Raw genomic sequence first — 11196 nt, 5'->3', positions numbered from 1 at the left:
GTGTACTGAGGTACAGTGAAAATCTTTTTGTAGCGTGCAGTGGAAAGACAATACATGATTACAATCGAGTGATCCACAGTGTGCAGGTGCAGGATAAAGGGAACAAAGTTTAGTGCGAGATCAAGTCAAGTAAAGTCCGATTAAAGATAGTCAGAACTGAGTTTGAGTTTAGTTTATTGTCACAACCGATGAGCAGTGAAAAGATTTTGTTGAGCACAGAATTGTTTGGGTGAGTGCGGGTTTACATAAGTTGTCTACCGCATAGGTCGGGGAGTGTCTGTTTGTGATTTTCGTTCACTGTTGCTCAGCTCTCCCTCTTGCCGTCTCTTCTTCACCAGCACTTGAATATATCTCAGTGAAGCTCCTTGCCAGCTCCAGCAGCTCCCACACCAAAGGCAGCAGTAATGTGATCTGATCAGGTTCCACTTAGATGTGAATGAGGCAACTACAAGGATTAACAGGAGTGGTAGATTATCTGGATGGTAGCAAGGTTTTTTAAATTTTAGTTCAGTTTAGAGATACAGCACGGAAACAGGCCCTTTGGCCCAGCGTGTCAATGCTGACCAGCGATCCCCGCACACTAACACTATCCTACACACTAGAGACAGTTTACAATTATACCAAGCCAATTAACCTACTCGCCTGCATGTCTTTAGAGTGTGGGAGGATCTGGAGAATCTGGAGAAAACTTACGCGGTCACAGGGAGAACGTACAAACTCCACACAGACAGCACCCGTAGTCAGGATTCAACACGGGTCTCTGGCGCTGTAAGGCAGCAACTCTGCCGCTGCGCCACTGTGCAGCACGGTCCCGCATGGTAGACCAATAGACAATAGACAATAGACAATAGGTGCAGGAGTAGGCCATTCGGCCCTTCGAGCCAGCACCGCCATTCAATGTGATCTTGGCTGATCATCCCCAATCAGTACCCCGTTCCTGCCTTCTCCCCATATCCCCTGACCGCTATTTTTAAGAGCCCTAGCTAAGCCCACTTAAAAGCATCCAGAGAACCTGCCTCCACCGCCCTCTGAGGCAGAGAATTCCACAGACTCACCACTCTCTGTGAGAAAAAGCATTTCCTCGTCTTTACTTTACCAGTCTGGAAGGCAAGATGATATGGGTTGCAAGGTGAGCTGGCCATTTGGATACAAACTTGACTTGGTGGTAGGAGGTAGAGGATGATAGTGGAGGGTTGCTTTTCCGATTGGAGGCCTGTGACCAGTGTTATGCCACAGGGATAGGTGTTGGGCCCTCAATCGTTTGACCAATATATTAACAGGCAGCACAGTGACACAGCAGGTAGAGCTACTGCCTCTCAGCGCCAGAGACCCGGGTTCGATCCTGGCCTCAGGAGTTGACTCTGTGGAATTTGCACGCTCTCCCTGTGACCACGCGGGGTTCCACCAGGTTTCCTGGTTGTCTCCCATATCCCAAAGATGTGCGGGTTAGTAGGTTAATTGGCCCTCTTTCCCCTTTACCTTAAATATGTTCTATGGCCCTTTATTCCCCTACTCTGGGCAAGACTCTATGCATCTACCCCCTCCAGCAGTTCGTTCCATACATTCACCACCCTACTCAAAATTCGGCCCACAAAGTCCGCGCTGACCAGCAATCACCCCATCACTAACACTAGGGACAATTTACAATTTTACTAAGCCAAATAATCTACAAACCTGTACGTCTTTGGAGTGTGGGAGGAAACCGGCGTACCCAAAGAAAATCCACACGTCACGGGAAGAAAATACAAACTCTATACAGACTGCACCCATAATCAGGATCGAACTCGGGTCTCTGGCGCTGTAAGGCAGCAACTCTATCGCTGCTCCACCGTGCCGCATAGGATAAGATCATGAGGGGAATTGAAAGAGTAAATGCACAAAGTCTTTAACCAGAGTAGAGGAATCAAGAAGCATAGGACATAGGTTTAAGGTGAGAGGATACAATTTAATAGGCAGTGGGTATGTGGAGCTGCCAGAGGAGATAGTTGAGGCAGGTACCATAACAACATTTAAAAGACATTTGGACAGGCACATGGATAGGAAAGGTTTAGAATGATATGGGCCAAATGTGGGCAGGTGGGACTAGTGTAGATGGGGCATCTTGGTGGCAATGGCAAGTTGGGCCAAAGGGCCTGTTTTCATACTATATGACTGTAATAGTTTCTTCACAACAGCCATCAAGATCTTGAATACTACACCACACAAACCTCAACTATGAGTAGGAAGGAACTGCAGATGCTGGTTTACACCGAAGATGGACACAAAATGCTGGAGTAACTCAGCGGGACAGGCAGCATCACTGGAGAGAAGGAACGCAGAACTCGTGGACTTCATTATCTTCACCACCATCTCCCACCCTGTCCTCAGATTCACCTGGACTATCTCAGACACTTCCCTCCTCTTTCTTACGTTAAGGGGCAGAAAACGCTAGTGGGAGTTGTGTACAGGCCACCTAACAGTAGTAGTGGAGTTGGGGATGGCATCAAACAAGAAATTAGAAATGCGTGCAGCAAAGGTAAAACAGTTATAATGGGTGACTTCAATCTACATATAGATTGGGTGAATCAAATTGGCAAGGGTGCTGAGGAAGAGGATTTCTTGGAAAGTATGCGGGATAGTTTTCTAAACCAACATGTAGAGGAACCAATGAGAGAGCAGGCTATTCTAGACTGGGTATTGAGTAATGAGGAAGGGTTAGTTAGCAGTCTTGTTGTGCGTGGCCCCTTAGGCAAGAGTGACCATAATATGGTTGAGTTCTTCATTAGGATGGAGAGTGACGTCGTTAATTCAGAAACAAGGGTTCTGAACTTAAAGAAAGGTAACTTTGAGGGTATGAGACGTGAATTGGCCAAGATAGACTGGCGATTGATTCTTAATGGGTTGACGGTGGATATGCAATGGAAGGCATTTAAAAACTGCATGGATGAACTACAACAATTGTTCATCCCAGTTTGGCAAAAAAATAAATCAGGGAAGGTAGTGCATCCGTGGATAACAAGGGAAATCAGGGATAGTATCAAAACAAAAGATGAAGCGTACAAATTAGCCAGAAAAAGCAGCCTACCAGATGACTGGGAGAAATTCAGAGACCAGCATAGGAGGACAAAGGGCTTAATTAGGAAAGGGAAAATAGATTATGAAAGAAAACTGGCAGGGAACATAAAAACTGACTGCAAAAGCTTTTATAGATATGTGAAGAGAAAAAGATTAGTTAAAACAAATGTAGGTCACTTGCAGTCAGAAATGGGTGAATTGTTCATGGGGAACAAGGACATGGCAGACCAATTGAATAACTACTTTGGTTCTGTCTTCACTAAGGAAGACATAAATAATCTGCCGGAAATAGCAGGGGACCGGGGGTCAAATGAGATGGAGGAACTGAGTGAAATCCAGGTTGGCCGGGAAGTGGTGTTAGGTAAATTCAATGGATTAAAGGCCGATAAATCCCCAGGGCCAGATAGGCTGCATCCCAGAGTACTTAAGGAAGTAGCCCCAGAAATAGTGGATGCATTAGTGATAATTTTTCAAGACTCTTTAGATTCTGGAGTAGTTCCTGAGGATTGGAGGGTAGCTAATGTAACACCACTTTTTAAAAAGGGAGGGAGAGGGAAAACGGGGAATTACAGACCAGTTAGTCTAACGTCAGTAGTGGGGAAACTGCTAGAATCAGTTATTAAAGATGGGATAGCAGCACATTTGGAAAGTGGTGAAATCATTGGACAAAGTCAGCATGAATTTTTGAAGGGTAAATCATGTGTGACGAATCTTATAGAATTTTTAGAGGATGTAACTATTAGAGTGGATAAGCGAGAACCAGTGGATGTGTTATATCTGGACTTTCAGAAGGCTTTCGACAAGGTTCCACATAAGAGATTAGTATACAAACTTAAAGCACACGGTATTGGGCGTTCAGTATTGATGTGGATAGACAACTGGCTGGCAGACAGGAAGCAAAGAGTAGGAGTAAACGGGTCCTTTTCACAATGGCAGGCAGTGACTAGTGGGGTACCGCAAGGCTCAGTGCTGGGACCCCAGCTATTTACGATATATATTAATGATTTGGACGAGGGAAGTGAATGCAACATCTCCAAGTTTGCGGATGACACAAAGCTGGGGGGCAGTGTTAGCTGTGAGGAGGATGCTAGGAGGCTGCAAGGTGACTTGGATAGGCTGGGTGAGTGGGCAAATGCATGGCAGATGCAGTATAATGTGGATAAATGTGAGGTTATCCACTTTGGTAGCAAAAACAGGAAAGTAGATTATTATCTGAATGGTGGCCAATTAGGACAAGGGGAAATGCAACGAGACCTGGGTGTCATGGTACACCAGTCATTAAAAGTAGGCATGCAGGTGCAGCAGGCAGTGAAGAAGGTGAATGGTATGTTAGCATTCATAGCAAAAGGATTTGAGTATAGGAGCAGGGAGGTTCTACTGCAGTTGTACAGGGTCTTGGTGAGACCACACCTGGAGTATTGCGTACAGTTTTGGTCTCCTAATCTGAGGAAAGACATTCTTGCCATAGAGGGAGTACAGAGAAGGTTCACTAGACTGATTCCTGGGATGTCAGGACTTTCATATGAAGAAAGACTGGATAGACTCGGTTTGTACTCGCTAGAATTTAGAAGATTGAGGGGGGATCTTATAGAAACTTACAAAATTCTTAAGGGGTTGGACAGGCTAGATGCAGGAAGATTGTTCCCGATGTTGGGGAAGTCCAGAACAAGGGGTCACAGTTTAAGAATAAGGGGGAAATCTTTTAGGACCGAGATGAGGAAAGTTTTTTTCACACAGAGAGTGGTGAATCTCTGGAATTCTCTGCCACAGAAGGTAGTTGAGGCCAGTTCATTGGCTATATTTAAGAGGGAGTTTGATATGGCCCTTGTGGCTAAAGGGATCAGGGGGTATGGAGAGAAGGCAGGTACAGGATACTGAGTTGGATGATCAGCCATGATCATATTGAATGGCGGTGCAGGCTCGAAGGGCCGATTGGCCTACTCCTGCACCCATTTTCTATGTTTCTATGTAGATAGTGCCCAACAAAAGCTTTTCACTGAATCTTGATTAAACGTGACAGCAATAAATGAAACTAACTAAAGCCAGACTGGGCAGGCACTGTGCAGACACTGCATCACCCTTCCCGCCACCAGATTTGCGATGTTGCAATCACCTCCGGGGCCTCTGCAGTGTTCGTGCTTCCGTCTCACAGCTGCAGGAAAGGGGCCCTTCTGTACCCAGACCCACCCCCTGGTTAATACACTGGGGGCAGCAGTCTCTGCCTAACTGTGGTATGAGGAACCTCACCCATTGGGGAGTTAACGGTGACCTTTTAGTTTGGTTTAGTTTAGAGATATAACATGGAAAAAGGCCCTTCGGCCCACCAAGTCCATACTGATCACCTGCACACTATTTCTAAATTATCCCACTTTCACCTCGGCTCCATACACTCTAGGGAGAACTTCAAGAGAAGCCAATTGACCAGCAAAGCCACGCGTCTTTGGAATGTGGGAGGAAACTGGAGCACCCGGAGGAATCCTACGCGGTCACGGGGAGAACAAGCAAACTCCGTACAGACAGCACCTGTGGTCAGGATCGAACCTGGGTCTCTGGCGCTGTCAGGCAGCAACTCTACAACTGTGCCACCGTGCCGCCCTTGTGAGGGCATCCCAGTTGTCCAATAATTCCCTCTTGTTGATCAGAACTAAACTTGTCATCATTGACAATGGAAAGGTACTGTTTGTGACATTGTTCCTCACACAAGGATTCCAGGACCAGCATTACAAGGTGGGCTGACTTACCTTGTGTACATGTTAATTACATGAGCTGATTTAAACGGGACAAGATACCGAGTCTGCCCAAGCTGTGCAAGGAGGACGAGGCTGAGGGTCATTTTGGAAATCAAATGCAGACAAGATTTGGGGAAGTGAGAGGAAGTGAGAGGAAGCGTTGGACTTTTACTCTGCCAGCAGGAAGTTTGAGGCGATTTGGTATGTTAACAAATACTATCTTGAACTTCTACAGCTGTGCAACAGAGAGTGTAATGACTGGTTGCATCACGGCCTGGTTTCGGCAACTCCAACGCCCAGGGACAAATAATATTACAGAGAGTGGTGAACACTGCCCAGTCCATCACGGGGAATGACCTCCCCACCATTGAAGGGATCTATAGAAGGTGTTGCCCAAACAAGGCAGCCAGCATCATCCAGCACCCACACCACCCTGCCCATGCTCTCATTTTACTCCTGCTATCAGGAACAAGGTACAGGAGTCTGAAGCCCATGACCTCCAGATTCAAGAATAGCTTCTTCTCAACAACCTTCAGGTACAATGGTGCAGCTGGAAGAGCTGTTGCCTCACAACGCCAGAGACCCGGGTTCAATTCTAACCCTAGGGGCTATCTGTGCGGAGTTTGCACGTTCTCACTGTGACAGTGTGGGTTTCCTCCGGGTGCTCCGGTTTCCTCCCGCATCCCAAAGACGTACGGGTTTGTAGGTTAATTGGCCCTCTGTAAATTGCCCCTAGTGTGTCGGGAGTGGATGAGAAAGTGGGATAACACAGAGCTCGTGTGAACAGGTGATCGATGATCGGCATGGATACGATGGGCCGAAGGGCCTGTTTCAGTGCTGTATCTTTTAATCAATTCCATCAGGTGCGGGTTAATGTGTGATTTGCAAGGGGTTTATGTATCCCAGGGTGGTGGAGAAGGTGCAAGGACACGTGTTGCATGTTCCAGGGGTGTGGAGGAAATGCCTGGGATGGGGAAGGGGTGGGTGGGGAGGGATGAGTGAGTCAGGGGGTCACACAGGGAGGTGGGGGGGAGGGGGGGGGGAGAGAGGGGGGTCCCTGCAGAAGGTGTTAAGAGGTGAGGAGGGGAAGATGTGACTGGAGAGGTACAGCAGGCAGTGAAGAAAGTGAATGGCATGTTGGCCTTTATAACAAGAGGAATCGAATATAGGAGCAAAGAGGTCCTTCTGCAGTTGTACAGAGCCCTGGTGAGACCACACCTGGAGTATTGTGTGCAGTTTTGGTCCCCTAATTTGAGGAAGGACATTCTTGCTATTGAGGGAGTGCAGCGTAGGTTTACAAGGTTAATTCCCGGGATGGCGGGACTGAGAGAATGTCATATGCTGAGAGAATGGATCAGCTGGGCTTGTACGCTCTGGAGTTTAGAAGGATGAGAGGGTATCTCATTGAAACATATTAGATTGTTAAGGGCTTGGACACGCTAGAGGCAGGAAACATGTTCTAGATGTTGGGGGAGTCCAGAACCAGGGGCCACAGTTTAAGAATAAGGAGTAAGCCATTTAGAACGGAGACGAGGAAACACTTTTTCTCACAGAGAGTGGTGAGTCGGTGGAATTCTCTGCTTCAGAGGACGGTGGAGGCAGGATCTCTGGATGCTTTCAAGAGAGCTAGATAGGGCTCTTTAAAATAGCGGAGTCAGGGGATATGGGGAGAAGGCAGGAACGGGGTACTGATTGGGGAAGATCAGCCATGATCACATTGAATGGCGCTGCTGGCTCGAAGGGCCAAATGGCCTACTCCTGCACCTATTGTCTATTGTGGTGAGATAGTGAAATGCTGGCAGACCCCACTAATGGGATTAATCTCATGAGTAGGTCAGATAGTGCAGCGACTGCAAGCTTCCTTCCTGAGTGAGATGACAAAGAAGATTATTTTCACTCTGCTGCTTCAGTGGCAACTTACTGCAGTGGCAGAAAACCCATCAGGATATTTCAGTTGATGTATACAAACTCCAAGATAACAACAAGAACACGAAACATTATAGAGTCACACCCAGAAACTCTTCAAGATGATGATGGGTGCAGGGCACAGGCAGATTATTGTCAGACCAGTGGGGGGAGAGGAGAGGGACATGCTGGGAATAATATTAATGAGGAAGGCAGTAGGAAAAGACAGAGGTAGAGAAACCAAATGTGAGTGGAAGATGATCCTGTTATTAACAGAACAAGGTCCAGGATGTCTTAAACATAAAATGCTGGAGTAACACAGCAGGACAGGCAGCATCCCTGGAGTGGTCAAGGAAAGAGCGTTCACGTCGGGGCCCAGTTTACACCAATATTTCCACCACCACGCACAAGTAAGTAAGTAAGTAAGTAAACTTTATTTATATAGCGCATTTTAAGCCAATTTGCATTGACCCCAAAGCGCTTTACATAATTTAAATAATAATAAGTTCCATTGCAAACCATAGAAAAAGGTTTTTAAAAAAATGAATAAAAATGGACACAACATATTACAGGGTTCAACACAAACATCCCCCCACAGCAGAATCAAAACATTTCCACTGCGGGGGAAAGGCACCAGAAAGTTAAGTCCTCTTCCTCTGTGAAACATCCCGAGGTCAGGGCCCATCTGTGGCCGTGCAGCCAGTCCGATGATTTTCAGGGCCCTCTTGCCGTAAAGATGAAACATCGGCGTCGGGTGAAACATTCCTCAGCGGCTTGGAAAAGTCTGGAGCGGCTGTCCCCTCCCCGGAGAGCGGAGACCGCGGCACTCGTAGTCCTCCGGCCGTGCCGGCTAGAGCTCCGACCCCGGCGAACTCGATCTCTGGCTCTGCGGCGCTCCAAATCCAAATCCAGCGCCGCCCGCGGCCGAACGCCCGCAGCCACAGCTCCGCGATGTTGGAAGTCGGCGACCAAAGCGCTCCGGAGCTTACCGCGCGGCGACCCGGTAGGCATCGCCCGCTCCTTGTTGGTATCCCAGCGCTGCGCCACCGCCGCCGAAGCTGTAGTCCCAGTCGGTCCCGACAGGAAAACGCCGCTCCCCTTTCGGTGGTAGGCCGCGAGGACGGGGCGAAGAAACAGCACGGAGGGATGCTGCCTCTCCGACCAGGTAGGGGACTAAGAATAAAGTTTCCCCCTTCCCCACCCCCACCCCCCACATAGAAGACCTCCACTAACATAAAATAAAATAAAGAAAGGTGTAGAGGCGGACTGCGGGCAGGCTGCCATACACAGACGGCGCCCACTCCCGCACATCCGCCACAAGAAGCACAAGAAGCGACAAGACAGACACCATTGTATGCAGATGCCGAGAAGTGTGTTCAACTCTGACTGAACAACTTCTAATCTTGCGTGCAGGCTCGAAGGGCCGAATGGCCTACTCCTGCACCTATTTTCTATGTATCTATGTATCTATGATAAGAAGAAGAAGCATCTCGTGAGAGAAGGAATCGGATATTTCGAGTCACGACCCTTCTTCAGACCTGAAGTCAGTCTGCAGAAGGGCCTCGACCAGAATTGTCACCCATTCTTTCTCTCCAGAGATGCTGCCTGCCCTGCTGGGTTACTCCAGGATTTTGGGTCTATCTTCGGTATAAATCAGCATCTGCAGTTCCTTGCTACATCAGCATGTAGATACATAGATACATAGGAAAGTGGTGAAATCATTGGACAAAGTCAGCATGGATTTACGAAAGGTAAATCATGTCTGACGAATCTTATAGAATTTTTCGAGGATGTAACTAGTAGAGTGGATAGGGGAGAACCAGTGGATGTGTTGTATCTGGACTTTCAGAAGGCTTTCGACAAGGTCCCACATAAGAGATTAGTATACAAACTTATAGCACACGGTGTTGGGGGTTCAGTATTGATGTGGATAGAGAACTGGCTGGCAAACAGGAAGCAAAGAGTAGGAGTAAACGGGTCCTTTTCACAATGGCAGGCAGTGACTAGTGGGGTACCGCAAGGCTCAGTGCTGGGACCCCAGCTATTTACAATTTATATTAATGATCTGGATGAGGGAATTGAAGGCAACATCTCCAAGTTTGCGGATGACACTAAGCTGGGGGGCAGTGTTAGCTGTGAGGAGGATGCTAGGAGACTGCAAGGTGACTTGGATAGGCTGGGTGAGTGGGCAAATGTTTGGCAGATGCAGTATAATGTGGATAAATGTGAGGTTATCCACTTTGGTGGCAAAAACAGGAAAGCAGACTATTATCTAAATGGTGGCCGATTAGGAAAAGGGGAGATGCTGCGAGACCTGGGTGTCTTGGTACACCAGTCATTAAAAGTAGGCATGCAGGTGCAGCAGGCAGTGTAGAAAGCGAATGGTATGTTAGCTTTCATAGCAAAAGGATTTGAGTAGAGGAGCAGGGAGGTTCTACTGCAGTTGTACAGGGTCTTGGTGAGACCACACCTGGAGTATTGCGTACAGTTTTGGTCTCCAAATCTGAGGAAGGACATTATAGCCATAGAGGGAGTGCAGAGAAGGTTTACCAGACTGATTCCTGGGATGTCAGGACTTTCATATGAAGAAAGACTGGATAGACTTGGCTTATACTCGCTAGAATTTAGGAGATTGAGAGGGGATCTTATAGAAATGTACAAAATTCTTATGGGGTTGGACAGGCTAGATGCAGGAAGATTGTTCCCGATGTTGGGGAAGTCCAGGACAAGGGGTCACAGCTTAAGGATAAGGGGGAAATCCTTTAGGACCGAGATGAGAAGAAACCTTTTCACACAGAGAGTGGTGAATCTCTGGAACTCTCTGCCACAGAGGGTAGTTGAGGCCAGTTCATTGGCTATATTTAAGAGGGAGTTAGATGTGGCCCTTGTGGCTAAAGGGATCAGGGGGTATGGAGAGAAGGCAGGTACGGGATACTGAGTTGGATGATCAGCCATGATCATATTGAATGGCGGTGCAGGCTTGAAGGGCCGAATGGCCTACTCCTGCACCTATTTTCTATGTATCTATGTATCTATGATAAGAAGAAGAAGCATCTCGTGAGAGAAGGAATGGGATATTTCGAGTCACGACCCTTCTTCAGACCTGAAGTCAGTCTGCAGAAGGGCCTCGACCAGAATTGTCACCCATTCCTTCTCTCCAGAGATGCTGCCTGCCCTGCTGGGTTACTCCAGGATTTTGGGTCTATCTTCGGTATAAATCAGCATCTGCAGTTCCTTGCTACATCAGCATGTCTTTCATGTGGGAAATTCTGAAAAGTACCAAGAAGGTGAGCAGTTTGTAACATTTTTAACCAAGAACGTACATACTGGGGAAGCATGGTAGTGAATGGACACAAAGTGCTGCAGTTACTCAGCGGGTCAGGCAGCATCTCTGGAGAACATGGATAGGCGCGTTTTAGGTCAGGACCCTTCTTCAGACTGAGAGTCAGGGGAGAGGGAAACTAGAGATATGAAGGGGTACAAAGAACACAATTGTTAAAGGTATGCA

The sequence above is a fragment of the Amblyraja radiata genome, chromosome 37 (assembly GCF_010909765.2).
Source record: "Amblyraja radiata isolate CabotCenter1 chromosome 37, sAmbRad1.1.pri, whole genome shotgun sequence".
Lineage (NCBI taxonomy): Eukaryota > Metazoa > Chordata > Chondrichthyes > Rajiformes > Rajidae > Amblyraja > Amblyraja radiata.
This window is presented reverse-complemented; position numbering follows the sequence as displayed.